General features: G+C 41.0%; 1 long non-coding RNA gene and 1 pseudogene across 1 annotated transcript; both read right to left on the reverse strand.

Moving 5' to 3' along the window:
• Positions 1-382: 382 nt before the first annotated feature.
• Positions 383-14,895, reverse strand: LOC147828719 (uncharacterized). The gene is made up of 2 exons (XR_015450160.1): positions 14,749-14,895; positions 383-1,311 (listed from the first exon to the last, which is right to left on the reverse strand). It is a non-coding gene; the product is annotated as an uncharacterized LOC147828719 (long non-coding RNA).
• Positions 14,896-17,141: 2,246 nt separating this feature from the next.
• LOC147828720 (small ribosomal subunit protein mS39-like) lies at positions 17,142-21,529 on the reverse strand (annotated as a pseudogene).
• Positions 21,530-25,058: the final 3,529 nt, after the last annotated feature.

The following is a 25,058-nucleotide window of genomic DNA, read 5'->3' on the forward strand; positions in this document are numbered from 1 at the left end:
ACTTATACATATTGACTTATCATTGTCATGACATTTTCTTTTTGTTGGATTCTCCCCCTTTGCATTTAATTTCTTGTCGTGCTGGATGGATGCATTCTGCTGGGCTTCCTAGGGTTGTGATCCTCATTGTCTTTTCCTAGGATATTGTCTAAAATTTTTTGGAGTGTTGGTTTGGTATTCATGAAGTTCCTAAGGTGCTCTCTCTCACGAAAGTATCTTATTTCTCCATCCATTTTAAAAGATCGCTTTGCAGGGTACATCAATTTGGGTTGCAGGCTGTTTTCCTTTAGCGCTTGGAATACGTCACTCCAAGCTCTTCTTGCCTTGAGGGTTTGCATTGAGAAGTGTGCTATGATTCTGATGGGCTTTCCTTTGTATATGATTTGTTTCTTTTCTCTAACTGCTTGTAGAATTTTGTTTTTCTGTTGGCTTTCTGGAATCTTAACTATTATAGGCCTATGTGTACATCTGTTTGATCAGTGCTAGTTGGAGTCCTACATGCCTCACTTATCTGTATGTCAAGTTCTTTTCCCCTGCTTTGGAAGTTTTCTGCCATCACTTCTGTGAACAGCTTTTTTATGTTGTCTGCACTCTCTCCGGTTTCTTCATTGACTCCAATCAGTCTTATGCTATTCTTTGTTGCACTATCTAGCAGCTGCTGGATTGATTTCTTGTTGTCCCTTACTATTTTAAAGAAGTTTTTCATTTTGTTGTCACTAATTGCAATCTTATCTTCTATATCTGAAATTCTGTCCTCACATTGGCTCATTCTGCTGTGTAAATTTTCAATGGAGTTTTTAATCTCCGGGAAATCTGTTTGCATCTGTTTTATGGATTTCATTTGTTTCCTATGATGGGATTCCATCATACTCCTCAGCTCTTCTATTTTTTTATCTGTGTCCTCTCTAGATTTATTGATCATGTCTTGCACTATGGGCACAATCTCTGTTGACATCTGAGAAATTATTTCTGATTTCATTTTTCCAGATCCTCTTAAGGTGTCAGATCAGGGAGACCAGGGATTATCAGGTTGTTCCATCTCATTTCCTTTTGGGGTTGCTTTAGGTGACCTGCAAGTACGGTTTTGAGCCTTGTTCACATGTCTTATTTCAAAAGCAGGGGGAGTGGGGTGCTGCTGGTGTCCACACAGCTCACCTCCTTGGCACTGGGGGCAGTGGTACAGTGGCCCAGAAGGTGCACCTCCTCTGTGCTGGAGGCAGTTCTGCTCCTCTGCACTTGGGCTGGTGGTATGGTGGCCCAGAACATTCACATCCTTTGCAGTGGGGGCAGCTCTGCTCCTCTCAATAAAGACTGTGTATAGGAAGTAAGATCAATGATCATAAATCTAAAAAAAAATTACAACATATGAAACTCAAGAGCAAACACTAAATAAATAACAGGAAACAAACTTTTTGTTTTGTTTTGTTGTTTTTTGGTACCAGGGATCAAACTCAGGACTTTGTGCTTGAGAAGCAGGCAGCGGAACCACTGAACTAAATCCCCAGTGAAACAAACATTTTTTCAGTAAATGACCAAAGAAAATGGAGATCTGGAAGAACACAATAAGGATGTAGACTTTTGCAAGAATGGAGAATCAATTTACACTCTGCACTCACTTACTTTACTTTACTGATTACCAAAACATACAGACCAGTAACTTCTTTCCAACCAGAGAATACATTGTGCTAATTTTCCTGGAGATAGATGTGATTCTTTACAAGTAAATTTGAAATACTGTTAATCACATGACCAATGGAATGAATGAGAAAGCACTTGGCTCTGGTTTCACACATTAGCACATGTGAACAACAGCAAGAGAAAAAAAAACCCTCTGAAAATAGTTCCCTATGCAATTTCTATAATACTCACTTATTGAAAATTCCAAGGGAGGAAACAAAAAGTACATGGTTCAGAGAAAGTCACATGTGGTAAACTTAGGAAAAGTCACCAAACTGAGAGAGAGAGTGTGGTCATCCAAGGAGCAAGAGAGGTTTGAATCAGCTAGGGTATCAATCACCTGGATGCTCCCATCCACTGCCCAAGGCCCAGCGAAGAAACTTTCTGAATATTCTCAGGATATTTACATTGTTATTAGCATTAAATCTCATTAACAATTTTGAAAATAAAATTTATTGCAAAATATTTAAACTCTAAATTATCATGAAGAAAGTACACATTAATTTATAACTGTCTGCATTCATATATGCAAAGATGAGACATCCTTCACACACTAGGCAGCAATAAGCAAAGCAGCACAGGAGCACAGGAGAGCTGCAGACCCCCAGCAAGCAGTGGTCAAACTCTGTATTGCCGATTAGGAGGACAGAGTAGACTATCAGAGAAAGAGAGAACAGACATCAGAGCTGATCAATGACTACACGTCTGGGTTATGGGTGCAATGCTGTGCCCACCTGGACAGGAGTGGTTGTTACATTGACACCGAGAAGGATAGATTACATAGAAAGTTATGCAAAAAGACACACGAGTCTATCAATGATTCATCAAAATCTGCAGAAACTATTTTAATTTGACATTATTCAATTGTACCTCAAAACCAATAATGAATAGCGTGATCAGATAATGATATAAAAGGCAGTTCTCCAAAAGGAACAGTCCTTGATACATATTCTACTAAATAGAGCATCAAACTACATGAGGCAAAACATGAATGTGAAGAGAAATATCATTGATTCACAACTATGTCTGAAGACATCAAAACAGCTCCATCACTAATTGACAGCTGAAGAAAGAGGAAAAATGTGTAACAGAGCAGTTAAAATTAACAACATTATGCTTCACGGGGATTGACTGGATATTGCATAGTGCTTTAATAACTACATAGTACAAAGTCTTCTCTAAATCACAAGAAATGTTTGCCAAATAAACCATGTTCAGAGCTACAAGGGGGAAAATAATTGAAATATGTTGGGGATATGTACCAACTCTCTATAATGAATATAACCATTATGTACTGTAAACATATACCAATAAAAGTTAAGAAAAAAAAGAAGAAAAAAACCAGAAAACAATGTGTTCAAATGGAAATTGTGCAAAGCAGGCTCTCACATCTCTTGAAATGAAAGTTGACACCAACAGCATTAATATTTTAAATATTTCTAAGAATTGGAGATTAAATCATGAGTTTTAAAAAGATATGTTCCATATGCAGGGCTTGATTAAATATTAAAATGAATACTCAACATATGGTCATTTCAGGAACCCAGAAATGGGTGCATCAAAAGAAATGAAAAACAATGAATATACATATTAGAAAAGAAGAAAGGTCACAATATAAGAAATTTAGAGAATCAATACTTAAATAAAAATGGAAATCACTCAACAAATATGAAATTTCATTGCTCATTATTTATATAGAGTAAAGACAATAGAGAATTATTAAAAGTATCAAAGGCATTATTGAATAATTAATGTAATCTGTTACAATAAAATCTAGAGAAGAAAAGTCATAAGATCCTGTCAGCGGATACAGACAAAAGAGAAGACTAAAAAGTAATAAGTAGAGATTAAGATGGAACATATAAAATTGTCTTGACTTGCATATAACATCATGGTATATGCTGGAAAAATTAAACAAAAACCTAATGGAGTTACTAAGACACTGTACCACGGAGTACATCTCTAGTTTAAAATACAATAATATGCCAAGCAACTATGTATCAGGTATAAACAAGTGTATTGGACGGGGGCTGGGGTTTTAGCTCAGTGGTTCTGCCGCCTGCCTCGCAAGCACAAGGTCCCGAGTTTGATCCCCGGTACCAAAAACAAAAAACAAAAAAAAAACAAAACAACAACTACAAAAGTAAATTGGAAATTATAAAATGTACATCATATGTAGCCCTCAGAGCGCCACACTTTTACGAATGTTAAAAGCCCATATCTGAAAGAGGTTCAACATGAGATACAATAAGTGCAGGATAAAACTACAAAAACATAATAAAATATATTTGATGGACAAATGTAAATAAAATCCAGTTATTCCACATGTTGACAAAACAATAAACCATGTCTCTATAAAATATTAGATGAAAAATTCATATGAAAATTTTTATTTTGAGTTTTCTTCATTTGCACACCAGCATTTTTTTTTTTTTTTTTTTTGGTACAGGGGTTTGAACTCAGGACCTGGCGCTTGCGAGGCAGGGGGCGGAACCACTGAGCTAATTCCCCAGCCCACACCAGCATTTATTTTATCAAAAACTCTCATTCATTATCACTTGAAGGAAATAATCAACAATAACAGGTTTAATCACATCAAAAAATTTTTAAAAACCACCATGAAATATCCCAAACTCAGAGGCTGTGGAATAAGGGCATGAAGTGGCTGAAACATGACTTTCCTCACAATCCTATGGGCAATAAGCCGAGGCACAGAAACCACACATTATCTATTCAGCACAGCAGTAATGATGTACTAACCTCAATTACTAACTTACTCAAAATCGAAAGCATTTAAACCAAACAAGAGTTTGTATGAAGAAAATGTTAAGGTCCAAAGACCTTCCAGAACATCCATCCTGTGAGCACCTTGGGTGTAGCTAGATGAAATCAGAGAGACGCACTGGAAGGAACCACAGGTGGTTTGCGCACCTGCATCACGACTCTATGGCTCTTTACCCATATGTATGGCTAATGCAAAATAATTGACTTAGACAAGTTTTTTGCTTCTAGAGGTAAATTCTCTGTTCCATTTTCAACTAAGAAAATCATCCATGTCCAATAAGTCCCCTCCTCCTAACAGCACCTTCAGATACAGAACTGAACGAGTGAGTGCACTGAGGAGAGGGCCTACACCAGCCGACTTTCAAACTCATGTGACATGTCAGAGACATGTGGGATAGGAGCTGTAACAGCTGGTTTGCTGCTGGGAGAAAGAAACAGGGCACCCACCAGCAGGCTCACCCACGCAGAGCCCTCACACACGCGTCGTGAGGCTCCCCTCACCCCCACTCGCTGGACAGCACGGTGAGGAGCGGGGCTGCAGGCGCTGAGCTGGCAAGGCCCCCTCACTGGCCCAGGACAGGACGCGCAGGCCCTGGCAGATTCCCAGTCCCACCCGAGGGTAACAGGACCAAATGTGTGCCAATGGGAGATGACGCACAGGAACAAGCATTCATCACCTCATCAAGGGAGGCCCAGATCCTGCCACAGCGGGTTCTCTCCACTTCTCAGCACAAGTTGTCCATGCACCACAGGCCTCGCTCCTGTGGGACCATGTGGCCCTGCATCATCACCATCTTCAGAACTTTCCCACGCAGCCAGCTGGTAGAGTTCATCGAGCAAGAGAGGCTAAGCCGGGTTGGGAGTCTCTCAGCGACACACGGGCTGCTTCTCACTTGAGTGCCTCACAGAGGATTCTATTTTCTGCTGAGCATGCCTGACCGGACAGTTCACACAACAGAAACTCTTCTTCCCTGAGGCAAGGCTGCTCCATTTTCTGCCCACTGAGCCAAGAGAGAGAAGAAAAGCAATCCAGTAACCGCTTGAGCCCAAATGGCAGACTCTAGACAAAACCCTCCTGGCCCAGGATTTCTCCAAGGACACTGACTTCATTCAGCCTCTTGGGTCATTGCTTCGAAGCAGGATTTGCTTCTAGCTTTGCAGAGCTGCCTGTGTCTCCTTACAGGACTCATGGGATCTTCTTTCTCTGTTGTCTCTGAAAATAAGATCACAACTGTGCCACTACACTAGAGTCAATGTCACTTGGAGAGAATCACCAAACCCAAAGAAGGGGCTGGGTCCAGGCAAGGGCAGAACATGACTCAATTGAAGGAGAGGCCGAAGGTTGTCAGCGGGCAGAAAATGAAATGAGGCACAGAGCTTCCAGGCACAGACTTTCTTCAGCCTTATCTAGACATTTTCAGTAAACTAACTAAAAGCATGCCAAGAGGGCATATAAATATTTAGCAAATGAAGAAGCTGGTATAATATGATGATAGTATTATGGAAAGGAGTCAAGATGAAAGAACAGAAAAGACTTCCAGTGCCTCAGACAGGAAACTTACTTTTTCCAAGGTCACAAAGAAATCCAGAACTCTGAGGACTACTAGTCTTAGCAAAAGGGCCAATGTAGTCCTGCCCTTAATCCTTTCTCTGTAGGGAGGGAGGAATAGCTAAGACCTTAATAGACTGAATTTTTCATAACGTGTTATTCCCGCCTCACAGATGGAAACTTTCTTCTCTTTCAACATTAATTTCCCCACAGTAAAGTGCTCACCTACAATCATGTGGTGGGTAGACTTACTGCTCAATGTATTGGCCTGAAAGATGCCTAGGATAATAGTATCTTGGTCTGTTCATGACAATCATGATTCTATGGAGGTTTATGCACGCGTATGTTAATGTAACAAATAATTTATGTCTAAATTTGTTTGGCTTCTTCGGGTGTAGTCCTCTAGTTTCTAAGAATATCAAATCCTTAAGTATAAATCATGAAACAAGATTTCTAAATCCTTCAAGCAACTTCTCTCCTCTTCCCTATGAACAACAAGCCTCAAAAGAAACAATGGGGAAGAAATTCACAAGAAAACCCACACTCAGAATGTTAAACATGTTCCTGAGCTTACCCATCACTCTCTCTGTGCCCCACGCACCCAGGGTCTCCCTCCTCGCAGGTGATGAAAATATGCAAAACCAGGAAACTTAGACTGGGAACTTTCACACGTTTCTTATCCATCCTCCCGGGGTAAAGTTTCTTTCTTTCTACAGGATTAATTCTGAAAAGATGCAACAACTCACTCACCCATTCACTGAAGGCTGACCTAGGCCTTTTCCAAGTTTCTCTTCAAAATTCAAATGTGTGTTTTTTGCTGAACACTAGGAAATGCTCCAACAGTAACAGGCGAGGCCAAGCTTCAATGCTCACACCACTCAGAGTTAAGACCATTCTGTCAAATTCGGAGCTCACATCTAATACACAATCCGATTCCAAAAATAACCGTCTTTATTCAAAAGGATATATACTGACACTGTTCAGGAAAGTATAATAGTTTAAGTTTCTTTGTTCCAGACTCTGGGGAGAATTATCATTTCAATAAAAATTATTATGAACTACCAGTCTGAAATTTATAGAAACTTACATAAAGGTTGGGGAATCCACAGATTAATTTCACACTGGTTACTGCACATTCTTTAAGGACATAAATTACAATTTTCAGGACAAGAATGCAAATAATTGATTTTTATTTTGACTGTGCATTATGATCATGTAAACAGAAATGATTGCAAACCTCTCACTATGGCTGGGCTTGGTCTTCCACACCTGTATTCACATCACTCATAAATTGAGGCAGCAGCAGGACGTGTAACTTCCAGCTTATACATCACAGGGACGCACTATCAAAACTAACTAATACTAAAACATGAAAAATGGATGTAGCTTAGAGCCAATGTCTTGAATTCAGTCACAGGTACACTTCCCACGACACTTGGATAATGATGCTCACCTAATTTTTTATCCCACAACAAGGCCAGACCTAAGTTTGTTTTGCCTCATAAGACATAAGGCAAACGGAATAAACACAAGTCTTGTCAGTCTAACTTTAACTAAGTTTCTCAGGATTTTTCCAACCTGTGACCTCTGAATCACATTCAACACAAGGCAGCATTAAAAGACAAAATGGTAAATCATGAAGAAGTAACCAGGGAAGCCACCAAAAAAAACCCCAAGAAAACAAGAAAATACAATCCAACAGTTACTAGGTGACACTAAAAAGACCAACCAAAGCTTACTGCAGCGAGAGAAAAGCTAGAACATAACACAGATTGTATTATTAATATGTTTACAGAAATTATGCCAGAAAATTTCCCAAATATATGGAAAGAGTTAGAAATACAATTAAGCGAGGTTTCCAGAACAGCAAACTATGATGAAAAAAATGCTCAGCAAGATATGTCCTTTCTAAATTGCCTACCTAAAGATTTTTCCAAGCAGTCAAAGAAAAACAATAAATCACATATAAAGATAAACTCATTAGAATTACAGCAGACTTCTCAACAGAAAACTTATAGGCCTGAAGAGCTTGGAGGGAAGTATTTCAAGCTCATAGAGCAAATAGCTTGCAACCAGTTTAACATGCCCACCAATGTCTTCCTCCAAACTACATGGAGAAATAAGGACATTTCATGAAAAAGACCAATGCAAGACATTCATGACTATGGAACCAGCACTTGAGAAAGTAAGAATATCCTACCCAGAAATGATAAGACCAGTACAACTAAAACTCCCAAAGAAATGAAAACAAGCCAATCCAATAGATAAACAATATCAAAAAAAGACAGGAAAATAAAGAGGAGTCATCAACAAAAATGAGCAAAATGAGAGTAAATAATCAACACATAACAGAAATATCTATGTTAATCACCTTAACCCTCCAATTAAAAGACACAGACTATCAAACTGGATCAAAAACTGAATTTAACAGTCTGTTGCATGGGAGAATTTCATCTAAACCAAAGAGATATTCATAGACTAAAAATCAAAAAGTGGAAAACAGTATTATCATCTACCAAGATCTCCAAAAAGTAGTGGTAACAGTTTTAATTTCAGACATGATAAACTTCAAGTTAAAACTGATCACAACAGACAAAGAAGATACTACATACTAGTTAGGGGAAGAATCCAACAAGAAGAGACAGTGCTTATAAGTATTTAGGCATCAAATACTAGAACATCCATCTTCATAAAAGAAACACTGCTGAACAAAAAGATGGAATAAATACTAACAGAATCATGGTGGGGAATCTCAACACCCCACTTTCACAAATTGGTGGATCAACTAAAAATATATCAAGAAGAGAATATCAGAGCCGAACCACAACCCTGAACATACGGACTTCAAGGCACGGACAGAACATTCCACCCCACTACAACAGAGTATACATTTTTTCTGTAGCACACGGTACTTTCTCCAAAACAGAGCTCCTTGTAAGCCACAAGCCTGATTAAGTAAATATAAAAAATCAGGATCAGCCCACGCGTATCTTCAGACCACTGCACAATGAACATATAAATCAAACACAGAAGAAATCACAGAAGGTGTAGAAGCACTTTGAAAATTAAAAACACACTACTAAACAAACAACGAGGCAGAGAAGAAATCAAGGAAGAAATTTAAACATTTCTGGAAGTTCAGGACAATGCCTGTACAATTCACCAGAGCTTCTGGGACACTAGGAAAACAGAACTAAGAGGGAGGTTTTCTACAATCAATGCTCACTCACATTAGGAAAAACAGAGCAAGCTCAAATACATAACCCTTTGAGATATTTTTAAATACTCCAAAAACAATAGTAATGCAGGACCAAACTGAATTTAACAAGAAAAAGTATGAAGATCAGAATGAAAATCAATGATATTGAGATGGAAAAACAATACAAACAATGAATTGAAGATTCAATCAAATAAATAAAACAGATAAGCCTTCCGGGCAAATCGAAATCATCTTTCAGAGAAAGGAGAGTTGGGTAAAATTTAAAAGTTCATTGCCAGGCAAGGACAGCCTCAGGAAAGGAGTCCTTCTAGGCTGACCCAGAGATAAGAAAGTTTCTCCTTTTTATACCTTGCTCACAGGCTCTGGGGTAGCGATTACACAGAATGTGGCAAGAGTAGCTTAAGTTGCAATCACACAGGATGTGGCAAGGGTGTGATAAAGCAATTTTCCCAGGTGTCAAGGTTAGGTACATAGATAAACAAACTTCAGGGCTGGTCTCTAATCTCTCCAAGAACAGGCTGCCCCACAAGAGGGGGAAGGCCCACCTGGAGTTTTCAAACACAAGTTTCAAACAGGGTTTTAGGGGTAGCCCACACAAAGTGCTTAAGCACTGCATTATTACTACATCCCAATAATTATCCATTCCAACTTAAGTCTGGCAGCTCTTTAAACCTCAAGCCCTTAGGGAAACTTACCAAGACAAAAAGGGAAAATGCTCACATCTTTGTAAGTAGAAGTGAAAAAGGCAAAATCACAACAGACAACAACAAAATCTAGACGATAGTAACTGCTGTGGAAAATTTTATTCCAGGAAATTGGAAAAGTTCAAAGACTTGGACAGGTTTCTAGACTCATACGAATTTCAAAAGCTAACCCAAGAAATCACAAATATGCTGAACAACCCAATAACAAGCAATGGAATTAAGACAGTAACAATCTACCAAATTTAAAAAAAAAAAAAAAAAAGCCCAGGACCTGACAGATTCACTGCTGAATGACAGGAAGCATTTAAGGAACACCCATACTCAAGCTCTTCCAAGAAACTTAAAGGTGTGCAGTGTTTGCAAATTCATGTACAGAAGCCGGCATCACTCTGATTCAAAACCAGTTAAAGACCCATCTACTACTGGCCAATCTCCTTATGGGATATAGATGCAAAAATGCTCAAGAAGATATGTGTGAATACAAGGCAGCACAGAATCAAAAAGATCATCCATCCTGACCAAGTAAGTTCCATCCCAGAGATTCAAGGATGGTTTATTATGTGCAAATCAGCATTTGTAAGACACCACATAGAGAGAACCAAGGTCAAAACTACCTGATCAGATAAAAAGACACAAAATCTTTGAACACAATCCAACACACATTATGATAAGAACCCCGAAGAAACTAGGTATAAGCATTGGATAAATTCTGAATCCTGAATTTGGTAAAAAGCTATTTATCCAAAAAAACAAAGCGCTATTTATGACAAACCAATGACCAATATCACATTAAATAGGGAAAGACTAAAACCACTCACTCTCAAACATATGTAAGCAGACAAGGATGCCCTCGATGACCACTTTTATTCAACATAGTATTCAAAACATTAGCGAGAGGAATCAGGCAAGAGATAGAAACAAAAGGGCCACATACAGGAGAAAATGCTCAGATTATCAGTACTTGCAGATGCCACAATAGTCTACAGGGAAAACCCAAAGGATCTCACCGAAAACCACTTCAAATTAATAACCAACTTGAGAAATGCAGAAGGATACAACGCCAACACACCACAATCAATAGCATTTTTGTACACCAGTAACGGACTCAATGGGAAGGAAAATATGGGAACAATATTCATGGTAGCATCAAGAAAAATTAAATACCTAGGAATTTACCAAACCAATGAAGTGTAAGGCTTTTACAAAGAAAACTACAATACTAATGGAGTATTACTCAGCCATAAAGAATGAGAAACTAGAGACAGTTATAGCTAAATGGATGCATATTGAGGCCATACTCTTAAGTGAACTAAATAGGACACACATGTGTAAATACCAAATAGTTTCTCTGGTGTGAGAAACTGAAAGTGTACATGAGGACCAAAAGGTATAATAGATAACGTGAAGTAGGAAGAAAAGGGGCAAAGGGGAAGGGGAGGGGGAAGGGGGGGAGAGGAAAGGAAAGAAGGGAAAGGAAAAAATATGAGGAAAGGAAAAAACAGAAACAAAGTCTTTGTAAATAGGAAGGGGTGCAGGGGTAGAAGGGTGGGCAGGGAACGGGGAAAAAAATAAGAACCAAAATATGTCATGTGAAGGTACAAATTCCCAATGATGAATCTCATCGTATTGTATACCTAAAATGTATAAGAAACTTAATGAATTAAAAAAACAAAAAAGAAAACAGAAAACTCTGAAAAAAGAGATTGGTGGGAACATCACAAGATGGAATGCTAACCCCCTTCCCGGGTTGGCAGAATCAACATTGTCCAAACAGCCATACTCCTAGAACTGTTACACAGATTTAATGCAGTCCCACTCAAAATACCAACAGCATACCTCATAACCTGAAGAAAACAAGTCTCAAATTCATATGTAACCAGAAGGGATGTAGACTATCAAGAGCATTCTTGGACAATAGGAGCAAAGCAGGGGGCATCACCATGCCTGAATTCAAGCTATACTACAAAACAGTAATGAAACTGGAATTGTACTAAAGCAACAAGGGGCACATGAGTCAATGGAACAGAAGAGAGGACTAAGAAACATCCCCAGACACATTCAGCTATTTCATCCTTGACAGAGAGGCCAAAAGCATTGGAAAGAATGACAGCCAATCAAACGATGGTGCTGGGGAAACAGGGTTATCTGTTTGCAGAAAATTGAAACTTGACCTATATTTCTCACCATGAAAGAAACTAAAATCAACATGGATGAAAGATCTAAACATTAAAGAGCAACGTTGAACCTAGTGGAAGTTACAATAGGTAAAATATTTGAAGCCATAGGAGCAGGAAAGAATATTCTAAACAAAACTGCAATTGCACAAGAAATAACAGCAAGACTCAACAAATGGGATTATATCAAATTGAAAAGCTTCTGTACAGCAAGGGAATCAACCAGTAGAGTGAACAGACAACCTACAGAGTGGGAAAATATTCTTACCAGTTACTCCTCAGACAGAGGACTGATATCTAGAATATATTAAGAATGAAAAAAAGTTAGACCACCTAACATAAAAGATTCAATCAAGAAATGGGGAAGTAAAATGAACAGACAGTAGTTCATAGAGCAAGAAACACAAATGGCCAATAAATACAGGAAAAAGTGTTCAACATCTCTGGCCATTAGAGAAATGCAAATGAGAACAACGCTAAGATTCCACAAAGAATGGCAATTATTAAGAAATCAAATAATAACAAATGCCAGTGAGGCTGTGAGAGAAGAAATTCTGCTACATAGTTGATGTGTATGTACAACTAGTGCAAACATTATGCAAATCACTATGGACATTTCTCAAAGAACTGAAATTAGAAATTCCATATGACCCAGCTATCCTCCTCCTAGGTATCTTTCCCAAAGATCTAAAGACACTGTGCCTCAGCAATACATGGAAACCAACCTTGGTAGCACCACAACTCAGAACAGCTAAATCCCGGAAGCAGCCTGCATATCCATCAACAGATGGCTGCATATGGAAAACGTAGTACACATACATTATGGAATACTATTTAGTTACAAAGAAAGAAAAATTTGAGATACTTGTGGGAAATGGGTGCACCTGAAAAATTAAGCAGTGAGTGAAATAAATCACACACACAAGCTTAAATACCACATACTAACTCTCACTTGAGTCAGGCAAAGTACAATAAAAAGCACAACAAAGGATGGATAGAAGGAGACAAGAGGATCGATCTCTTGCAGATGGAAAGCGGTCCTGGATACTGAGGGTGAGAGGAGAGGGGAAGAGAAAATAAATAGAACAAAGATATACCATGTAAAAGGACCTAATAACTTCAACGTATGTACACATTTTGCCATAAACATGAAATAAGATTAATAATATCAACATGAATAAAAAGAGAGAAAGGGGATTTAGGGAAGGAATGGAGACATGTGGGAGGGAAGGGAATTAAAGAAGAATCGAGCTGTATTATGTACATGTACTCCCTACACAAGGCGGCTGCAAACTGCCTGTCCTGTGAATGTGTAGTGGCAAAAAAGTACACAGTATGTCCAAACGTCTGTATATTGCAAAATGATTCCCAAATCCTACCTAGTTAGCATATTACCTAACACACTTACCTTTTGAGTATGTGGCGAATATGCCAGAAAATACTTCCTTGGCAACAGACCAAGCAAGCACACATTCTCCCTTCATGCTTTCCCTAAGAACAACCTGACTTGCAGAGATCTACGGTGTAGGCGCCGCTACTGGCACCCTTCCTCCTGCCATTCTCTTCCACCTCCTCTCATCCACCCTAAGCAGAAAACCCTTTCTGCCTAGAGATCGAGATCCCTGCACAGCTTCTACTTGGGGCTTCTGCTGTACTCTAGGACTGCTTTGAAAGTCTGCCTCAGAGAGCATTTCCGTATTTAAACAGTGCCTATAGACAGGCCAAGATCCGTAGGCATTAGTTCAGAGATGACACCCCGTCCCTCTCTACCCATACACATATCACATATATGTATGTCCACGCAAAACTCCCAGCTCAAGGCATTTCTTTCTCAGCATGGGTTTAACAGGCAGCCCCTCCTGGAAATCGTCCTCAGCAGGTACGCTTTCCCCTGGCCTTGCTAATACTTTTACATCCCTTCCATTTTCCCCAGAGCCCTAAGCTCTATGGCAGTCTCCCTTAAATAGTCTACTCGCGGGTAGGGGTGTCGCCGAAACAATTAAGTAAGATTACAAATTTCTTTTGCATGCTCTTTATGGAACCCAGGAGTGCACTGGGTGTTGGGCAGGTGTTCACCACTGAGGCAGCTCACCACACTTCCTTGAATTCTCAGGACTTTTGTCAATACCTACAGTGAGTTTGGAAATGTGAGGACATATTGGAAATTTAGGAGCTCGCCATCAATATAAAAGAGCAGAAGTCTGAGGAGAGGAGTTGTGGCTATGAGACCCTGCATCACAGACATCTGTAAACCTCCCGATCCCGCAGATCTGCTGCTGGCAGGAATGAGACAGGACCTAGCCCACCGCAGCTGCACCCAGGTTCCACCCGCCTCTGCGTCGGGGTCTCCCCAACCTCTTCCCCTCCCCAGACTGGTGGAGATGCGAGGGCAGCAGGGGGTTCCCAAGATGGCACTGTGCGCCGCCGGCGGTGTCCCGGGGGGGACAAGGTCCTGGGGACCCGGAGCTAGCCCTGCCCCAGCAAGGGCCGAGAGGGACAGAGGATGACTCACTGCCAGTCCAGGAGGACCTGAGTCTGGAGCTCAGCGCCGAGGCTCTAGCCACACAGCTGGTTCTGACCATTCTAACCAGACCTCACCCCGATTCCACCCAACTTCAGGGCTCCCTGCCACAGCGTTACCATTGCGTGGCTTCTGGGTCTCCCGGGGTCACTCCTATGCGGGCCGCAGCCAGTAGAGGTCACAGCAGGCGGTGGGGAGCACTCCGTTCATGGACCAGTGCTCAGGCACCGCGCTTAGGCGCCTTGACACCGGAAGAACCCGCCTACCTTGGCCCACCTGATTGGACAGTTCATACAGCCCGCCCCTTCGTCACTGATTGGCTCCTGCTCTATTGCCCTCCCTCAGAGCCAAAACAAGGAAAGAAAGGAACCCCTGTCTGCAAGAGTGGATCCCAGCGGAAAGGTTGCAGCACAGACTTCGGGCCCGGCTATCTTCTACTGTGTTAACCTCGCCTCGCCTGCAGGATACTTGCATTTAAGGGCTCTATCCCAGGCTTTTCAGTGCTGCTCCTGTTGTCCAAGCGGGAGCATTTAATTCAGAAAGTATGTAGCAGAGTTTCGGTCCCTAGCCCAGTCCTCACCATCTTGAGCACAGTACACAGTCCTGGGTCTGAGCAGCTGTCCTTGACGGGTTCATGGGCAGTGCGACTATGATTACACACATACGCTCCATCTGTCTTTTCTTCAGCTTTAGCACTGTAAAAAGAAAGAAACAGACTCATGTGCACAGGTTTATGAACAAAGGGCTGGGAACCAGTGGACGTGAAACAGTGGAGCTGGGGTCTGGGATTGGAGGAAGGAGATAAACAGAAGGCATAGTGAGGATCCAAAGCAAAACTGGAGAGGTCATTTGCTCTGGAACAGAAAATATTTTTACTGACAGTGGAGGGTAAAGACTGGTGAAATAAACCTTACAAATAGGAGACAATGGAGATTCATTCTGTAGGCCTTCATTTTTCCCAGAAAACTTCCAGGCAGCCCAGAGTGTAGGTTTGGTTTATCTTGCAGAAAATCAGAACTACTGATCTGCTTATCACACACCGTGGAGTCCACCACACATTCATGTGGCTTCAGTCCGGGGGTATTTTCCTGTTCACTCTGGCTGAGAGCAGTGTGACGATGACTCAGTTGAGGCCTGCATGGGGAGAGGGATGTTACACAGCTCAGGAATGTTCTGGGTGCCGCAGTAAGACCAGTGAGGGAGCCGGGCACCTGCTGGTGCTGATGAGCCAGAGAGAGAAGGGGCAAGGTAATAGAGGCTTTCAGCAAGCCAGCTTTTCCTTGGAAGTTGTAAATGAAAGACTAATTTGCCTTTTGTCCTTTTCCATATTTGCTTTGTAGTTTTTATTACATCCATACTTTTTCCCTTGGTCTTGCAGTAGATGCCCCCTGAACTCACAGTAGGTGAAAACAGGAGCCACACACCTAGGCTTTGAGGATGTGACTGCATCCTGCCTTAGAATGGATGGGAACGCAGAGGGCTACAGGTTAGCAGACTCCAATACACACAGCACGCTGTAAGCGTGAGCCCTCCAGGATGAGGATGAAGCTACTCACCTTCTTGCTGGGACTCATGGTGCCTCGGTGAGGCTGAGAAGCAGGCGTGTGCAAAGCAGGCATAGCGGAGCCCTCAGGGACATAAGGATGCTCCTGCACACCTCAGCTTTCTAGGTCACTTCCCGTTCCATTTAAGAGAAATGCTACAGGAGAGGGGCTTGACCAACCTAAGTGGCACCACGCAGTTAATTACCTCAACACAGTTCACATCTTTCTGTTCCACTAGTCCTCACTTAGACTCTTAGTACCAAGAAAGAAGGTGCCACTACACCTTCTTAGGCAAAACAATAGAGATAGAAACTGTTTGTTTGCTTGTTTACAGCACAGGGGATTGGACCCAGAAACTCACATGCTAGACAAGTGCTCTACCACTGAGCCAACTCCCATCCCTAGGCATTCTCAGGAGTTGTAGATGGAAGGCAATGGTAAAGGCTGTATCAGAATTAAACATTAAAAAAATGGAAATATACATGTTTATTAATTACATTTATTCAGAGTCTTCATTTTACCAGCTGTGCTGCCTAAAGCTTGCATCATCCTGTTTAACCAATTAAAAATGTGTAAATATTCCCATCTATATATTCCTCGAGTTGGGATCCAGCCATCCAATAGCAATTGTGGTGAATATCAAGAAAATCTTTAAGATCAAAGTAGCAGCAGCAGCATCCAGCCCAGTAAAAGCTAGGAGGAGCAACAGCATGTGGTGACGGCAGTGTGAACACACTGTGGGTGTGCAGGGTTTATCTGCCAACCAGGCCAGGGCCCTCATGATGTGCCCATGTGTCAGAAGAGGGAAAGGGCAGTGCTGCTGCTTAGGGGAGCTCTGGATCCGTGCCCTGATGCATGATTTAGTAAGCAGTGAACCGGAGCTCAGTGTCAAGTCAGCGTTGAGTCCACGGCATCCATAGCACCAGATCCAGCAAAGCTGCCCCCGCCTTGTGTTCTTTGTATCATGGCTAAATATTCCATTTGCCTTCCCTCGTGTCACTGTCGCTGTCACTGCTGCTGTCGGATCACTGGCAGTGGCCACTGCAGTCAGGTTGCCCAGGGCTTCCTTTTGTCTGGGTCCATTGCAAAGCCTGACATTGCTCTCTGGGAGACTCATGAACAGGGAAGCTGAAGGCACCCACAGGCTTCACAGCCTCAGTGTCTTGGGCAGGACTGTTGCACACTCTTGCACTGTCCATACATTCACTCAGCAGTTCACGTCTAGGAATTTGAATACACTTTGTGAAACACTGCAACATTTTCTAGGCTTCCTGGGCCCCGCCAGCGCTTAGAAAGAGGACAGCTGTGCAGTTGGGACATTGGCTGGCCAGCCGGGAGCGGTCTGTGGCTTCTTGGCTCTCACAGGTCGGTTTCAGCAGCAGTGGGCAGATGCCATCGGAAGCTGCAATGTGTGTTTGTTCCTTGCCATGAGCTCAGGATTTCATCCTTAGGTCCCTGTATTCTTTATATCTTTCTCAGTCTGAGGAATCATTTCTTGTCAACTTGCCAAATCCAAAGCTCGTAGATTTATCAGTGCTTCGGAATGGGGAAAGAACCCCAGAGGTATCAGATTCTTATATCACTTTAATGTGATATCAGTTTGTTCCATGAGACCAAGCAAACTGAAGAATTTGGAATAACAGAAATTACAAACAAATCAGGTCCGACGACTTTCCATTAGTTACCCACGTTTAAAATGCTATCTTCTTGGTAAGCCACGTCCAGATCTGCGAGGTATGAGCAAACATTCTTAGCCGACTGAGAAAACTTACCATCACCCAGGTCCATTGGAGAAAACATCCTTCCCACTAATTCATTCATTATATTGTAGATGATGAGGGAGTGTCCTTTTGAAGAGTTTGCATGTTGACAAGACACCTGGGTAAGATGATGATGTGTTGCAAGCAAGGGTTCTATTCCAGTGGCTTTTATTTCATGAAAGGTCTCCAAGGCTGGGAATTTCCCACATGTGTAAAATCTTCGCAGATATCTCAGAATCCTATTAAAGTCTGTACACTCGGTTTCACTCTCTGTGCAACCATATGCTTTAGTAGATCCAGCTACCTGATTTTGACAAAGCAGATCAAAAACTGTCACTGCAGGAAAGATAGACTCTAACCAATGGAGCTGCAAAAACTGGCTGTCTACATGCTGAAGATTGAACCCATATCTCTCTGTAAGCTAGAATCAAAATGGATCATATATCTAAATATTAAAATAGAAACCCTTAATCTATTTGAAGCAAGCTAGGTAACACTCTTGAAGCTATAAGTTTAGGCCAGGACTTTCTGAACATAAGGTGAGTTTCACAAGAAATAATACCAATTATTGACAAACATGATCATACCAACTTGAGAAAGTTCTTCACGGCCCCTTGTTACCTTTGCTGCCTTGTGTGTGCTCTGTTGGGTCTGATCTGTGATGCCAGTTTGTCACCCCTGCTTTGGAGTCAGCTGATTATGGACTGAAACCTCTACAAACTGTAAGCAAATAAACCCCTTCCCTTCTAACTTTGGTCGTCAGACATTTTATCTCAGCAGTGAGAGAGAAAGGTAGCCAACACAGAAATTTGGTACCAGAGAAGTGAGGTCATTGCTGTGACTTTACCCAGTCATGTGGCTCAAGAGGTTTTGGAACTGGCTTGTGGGAAGGTGAAGAGTTAGGAAAGATCTGGAGGTGATGGCTTCAGAAGCAGCACTGGAAGGCCTTAGACTGTTTTGTATGGGAGACTCTGGTCAGAGCTCAGAAGACCAGAAGGCTGGTAAAGACTAGGCTCAGGAGGTTTCTACTATGAAGAAGGACTGCAATGGCTGTTGGACTCCAGATGATGTGTGTTATGGGTTGGCAGAAAGTTTGTCGGCACTTTGCTTGTGTCCAGAGACTTTGCCTGAGCCTGAGAATGGGGTGGTGGACTAATTAATCAGAAGAAATTTCAAGGCATTCAGATATTGAGGCAGTGGCATGGCTACGTTGGGGGGCTTTTAGCCAAATCTATGTGGAGAATCAAGAGCAAAGAGCCCAGCAGAATGATTTAAAATGTTTTGAGTTGGGCCAGAAAGGAAGCTCCAGTGAAGCTGTGGACTGTAAAGATAAAGCAGAGCAAATCTTGATGACTGAGAAGAAACAGAATAGAAAAGATGGTTTGAGGGCATCATGGGAAGCAGGAGGACCCCACTCTTTGCAGCCTCAGAGTTGTAAACGTGAAAGATTTTGCTTTGAGAAGAAAGCCCCAGAGCACAATGTTCCAAAATGGTGGCAGCCTAAAGAAGTTTTTCCTCAGGATTTGGTTTATAGGCATTGGACCCCTACAGCCAAAAGAGAGGAAAGACTGGCTTCCTCTGCTCCAGCTGGCAGCAGACCTTGAAATCATCCATGTGGCGAGGGTTTCAGGCACATGCCTAATGCAAGACATGTGGGGTCAGGAAGGCTTCCACCCAGATTTCAGAGAAGGCCTGGGAAGCCAGGCAGGGTGCCCATCAGAGGGCAGTGTGTGAAGCTGTGAGTGTGAAGATGAAGGTGCATTGGAGACACCAGAACTTTGGAGAAGCCAGGAGTGTAGCTTGTCTGAGGAAAGCTGCAAGGAGGGAGCAGAGCCAGTCCAAGAGAGAAGCCATGGGTGCTACAACCACCCAAAGTCCCATAGGGGTGGAGCCACCAAAACCCTTTGGAGTTCACAACTTGCCACATACTGCTGAAAATGCTAGAAATGGAACTGTGGGATTTAATGTTTTCCCCACAGGATTTTGGACTTACTTTGGTTCCATTCCTTTGTATTCTCCTATTTGCACCTGTTGGAATGGTAATGCCTGTCTTGTGCCATTGAAGGTTGGAGCTGTTTGGCCTTTTGGTGTGTACAGGGGCCTGCAGCTTAGAGTTTGCCTTAAATCTCAGTGGAGACTTTGGACTTGGACTTTTTAGCAGTACTGAAACTGTCGGGATTTTGGCAGCTCTTAGTGATGGACTACATGCCTTTTGCATAAAGAAATGTGCAGGAGTCTTTGGAGGTCCAGGGGCAGAATGCTATGGTTTGGGTCTAGATGTCCCCTCAAGGCCTGATGTGATTGTAGGTTGGATCTAGAGTGTGCAAAACTGGAATTGAGTCATGATGCAATGCTAGGCTCAAGGGCACTAGGATTAAGGGTGTGAGTGCTGTCTGCTTTAAGTGGTCTAAATGAGATAAAAGGGGCAGAGAGATGCTGTTAACTCTCTTGTTACCTTTGCTGCCTTGTGTGTGCTATGTTGTTTCTGATCTATGATGCCAGTTTGTCATCCTTGCCTTGGAGTCAGCTGATTATGGACTGAAACTTCTATGAACTATAAGCAAATAAACCCCTTCCGTTCTTAAAAAAAAAAAAAAAGTTCTTCACAGCAAAGAAAACAACCAACAGAGTAAAGAGAGAATCTTACAGGTGGGAAAAAAACTTTCCAGCTATTTCTCAGAGAAATACTATCTATCATATATGAAGAACTAAAATAAAAAATTAGATCCCCCAAATTAAAAGACCCAAATGAAAATAAGCAACAGAAATGAGTAGATACTTCTCAGAACAAGAAGTACAAATGGCCAATAAATACATGAAAAAATGTGCAACATCACTGGGCATTTGAGAAGTGCAAATCAATAAAGCACCAAGACTCCATCTCACTCCAGAGAGAATGACAACCTTTAACAAATCAAATAATAACAAATGATGGCGAGGCTGTAGGGAAAAAAGCACCCTTCTTCATTGTTGAAGTGTAAACTAGTACAACCACTATGGAAATCGCCATGGAGATCCCTCAAAAGACTACACCTAGAAATTCCATTCACCCCAACTATTCCCCATCCAGGTATCTTCCTGAAAGAATTAAAGACTTCATATGACCATGATATGTACATAGCTAAGTTTATAGCAGCACAATTCACAATGGCACAATCCTGGGAGTGGACTATTTTTTCACGAACAGATGAATGGATAGAGAAAATGTGGTGTTTACATACAACAGAGAACTACTCTGCCATAAACAAGCATAAGCTTGAGTCATTTGTAGGAAAATAGATGCATCAATGAGATCATAATATTCAGTGAAGTAAGTTGGACACATAAGCTTAAATAGTGCATGATTTCCTTTACTTGAGAAGCCCAAATACAAGTAGCCAGTAGAGTATAAGAGAGCCGACAGGAAATAGACCAATAGACATTTAGCCTAAGGAAAGGAGATCAAGGGCTGGAAGGAGGCTGAGGGAGGGAGCGGAAATGGGACAAGAGAGGTGGGTGTTGTGATGCGCACGGGAGCCGCGTCACCATGGAGAATGCGGCCGTGACATGCTACAAACGGACCCAACACACACCTGCACGTGCAGATACATGTACATGCGTGCACATATATACAGTACAAGAGATGGGCAGAAGGTAGGGGAAGTGAATAAAAAATTAACAGGCATTATGTACCTACACTGACTCCCACAAGGAATGCAATCGTGGACTACAAACATCCTCCAATGAAAAAATAAAAAGACAGAACAAGCCATGAAAGGAATAAAAAATTCATTTCTTCCTGGTCCTAAGGCCACTGAGTTTATCTTCATTAAGGACAGTAATTTCCAAATGCTAGATCCCATTAATAACAAATTAAAATCACTTTGAGCAAGTTATATAATTTGTATTTGATTACTCTTGAATCTCTGTAATGCTAAAAGTGTCTTCATCATGATTATAATGGATTGAATTTCTCTGATGTAGCTTCTGTGATTAATTTAAAAAATAATATATATCTTTCCTTCTTGGTCAGATTGAAAACTTGAGTCCAGCACATATAAATTCCCATGCTGCCAGCTAGAAACAGGGTCATTGTACCTTCTTTATGCTTCGAAAATGAAGAAATTAGATATTCAGCTGAATGTCCTCCAGCAATAATATTTGTATCTGGAAACTAGGCTTTCTTTCCTCCTTTTAAAAATAAGATTCCAGGGAAGTGTTAAGTTTTGAAAGAATTTGTGTAATTACTTATTTAAGTTTGCAACAGACATTTCAGAAGTTTATATTCCACTTCAAATCCAGGAGCTGATGACATCATTTATTCCTTTCCCAGACGTTTATGTCAGGCTGTTACTCGTGGCACACTGATTAGGGGCTGGACCCCCACAGCAGCCCTTGCCCAGGTGGAGATGGGTCTACCGTGATAAATACCTATGCAGTGAAAGAGCCATGTGGTAGAAGGAGAAGCTTGCTGTGTGGGCCAGGCTAGCTGAAGGGTTGAAATCGGAACCTGGAGGAAGGGGCCAGACAGTAGACAATTAATTCACAGGAAAAGCATTTAGGAGGGGATGAAAAGTTTCAAGATGAGAATTACTTTAAGTTTCATGAAAGGGCTATAAGAAGAGAGACCAGGATTCTCATATAAACACTGGGCATTTGGGAGGTTTTTTTAAAAGCCTATTTATTCATTTGTTTATTTAATTTTGTAGTACTGGGGATTGGACCCAGGGAACTGTGAGCTACAACCTCAGCCCTTTAAAAAATTGTATTTATTAATTTTTTTTAATATTTTGAATCTCAGAGCCCGAGGCAAAAGAATTGCAAGATCGAGGCTGCCTGGGCAATTTAACGAGCCTCAAAATATAAAAATAAGAAAAACACTGAGTGGTGGAGCACTGACTTAGCATGTATGAGGCCCTGGGTTCCATTCCCAGTACTGGGGAAATAAATCAAGACACAGTGAGATTGACACTCTCTGGGTGTATACTAGCCAAATTGTGTAGGTTTCCTCCCTCCCAGTCTACTGTTTTCCTATTCAATGAAATTTACTCTTATTGTGCCTAAAAAACCCGGGATATATTGCCAGCCATTGGATTTTACACTTGGAAGTTTAAACCTGCCTTGACAAAGATCTGGCAAACATTTGTTTAGGCATGCTTTATAATCAGTATAAATCGCTTGAGCCATGCCACTCACTGTGATGGGCACCCCTTATTAAGAACATAACAAGGCATACTTTAATTCTTCAGTCATTGACTGACTTTAATTTCTAGCTTGGAGACTATTAGATCTTTTGTGACCCATTAAAAAGAATCCATAAACTTGTGTTTAATTTACAAATAATCCACGGTATCTGGGAACCAACTGTCACAGGTCCATCTTGCTCAAAAAAAGGGGAATTTTAAAATTGCTTTTCATCATTTCAAATTACAGACCTATTGATTTACTAGACAACTCAGCTATAATTGAAATACTTTTCTTTTTGATAAATGGCAAGGCTTGACTTTTCAGCCTATTTACATAAATTGCATATATGCTTTGTATTTTGCTACTTCTAGTATTTTTTATTACATTGTGGAGAAATGAGACTGGTGCAGTATTGTTTACAGCTCTCTTAGCTTTTTAGTCCATATACAGAAATCCATTATGAGCTAAGCTCTATACCTAATAATTGTATTTGATGATGATTATACAGGGCAACAACCTTGCCCCAAGAGTAATAGTGGGACTGGTAACTTGACAGCTCAGTGTATAAGGGTGTGTTCCAGACCCTAAAAAGTGTAATTTAGGAAACTGATACTCTTTTTATACAGGAGCTAAATATATGCTTGCCCTCTTTATTTCAATAAAAAGAACTGACAGCAAAACATTTCCCTCGTGAGCACTTGATACAATTTTATTGTCCAGAACTGGAGGTGTCTTAGACAACTGGAAATACTATTTGAAACCCACTGATAGTTGGAGGTGCTGGCTCATGCCTGTAATCCCAGATTCTCATGAAGCTGAGGCAGGAGAATCATAACATCAAGACCAGCCTGGGGAACATAGAAACTTAGCAAGAACCTTTCTCAAAATACAGGGGATGGGGATGTAGCTCAGTGTGATATAAGTTCAATCCCTGGTGCTGCAAAAACAAAAACAAGACTAGACCACAGGTTACAAAGAATCTTATAGTCACAAGGCCCCAGCTATGCCACCTCCCACCTTTATGATTAACAGAATGGATGCAATAATACCTACCTTATATGACTAGGAAGATATAAGAAGATAACCAATGGGTCACAGAGGAAATTAAAGAAGAAATTAGACAGTTTCTACAAGTAAATGATGATGCTAGTACAACATTTAGGAATCTATGGGACACAATGAAAGCAGTTCTATGTGGGAAATTCATAGCAGTGAATGCCCGTATTAGGGCAACAGAGAGAACTCAGATAAATAATCTAATGCAGAACCTCAAACTCCTAGAAAAAGAAGAGCATAACAAACCCAAAGCTTGTACAAGAAAGGAAATGATAAAGATCCGAGCAGAAATCAATGCAGTGGAGACTAAGAGAACAATACAAAAAATTAATGAATTAAAGAGTTGGTTTTTTGAAAGAATAAATAAAATCAATAAATCTTTAGCCAACCTTATCAAAAAAAGGAAAGAAAAGACTCAAATCCATGCAATTAAGAATGAAAAAGGGGAAATCACAACAGAACCAGCAGAAATCCAGAGGATCATCAATACCTACTTCAAGAACCTGTACTCTAATAAAGTGGAAAACACAGAAGAAATGGACAGATTCCTGGATACATATGAATTGCCAAAGTTAAATGAAGAAGATTCAGAAATTCTAAACACCCCAATTACAATGAGTGAAATTAAAAATGTAATAAAAAATTTACCAACAAAGAAAAGCCCAGGTCCTGATGGCTTCACTGCTGAATTCTACAAGACATTTAAAGAAGAACTAATGCCATTACTCTTTAAACTCATCAAGGAAATTGAAAGGGAAGCAAGGCTTCCAAACTCATTCCTGGAAGCAAGTGTGACTTTGATTTCAAAACCAGGGAAAGACCCAACCCAAAAAGAGAACTACAGACCAATCTCCCTAATGAACAGAGATGCAAAAATCCTCAACAAGATACTGGCAAACAGAA

The sequence above is a fragment of the Heterocephalus glaber genome, unplaced genomic scaffold (assembly GCF_053883595.1).
Source record: "Heterocephalus glaber isolate CG9 unplaced genomic scaffold, H.glaber_assembly_v1.0 deba00000937, whole genome shotgun sequence".
Lineage (NCBI taxonomy): Eukaryota > Metazoa > Chordata > Mammalia > Rodentia > Bathyergidae > Heterocephalus > Heterocephalus glaber.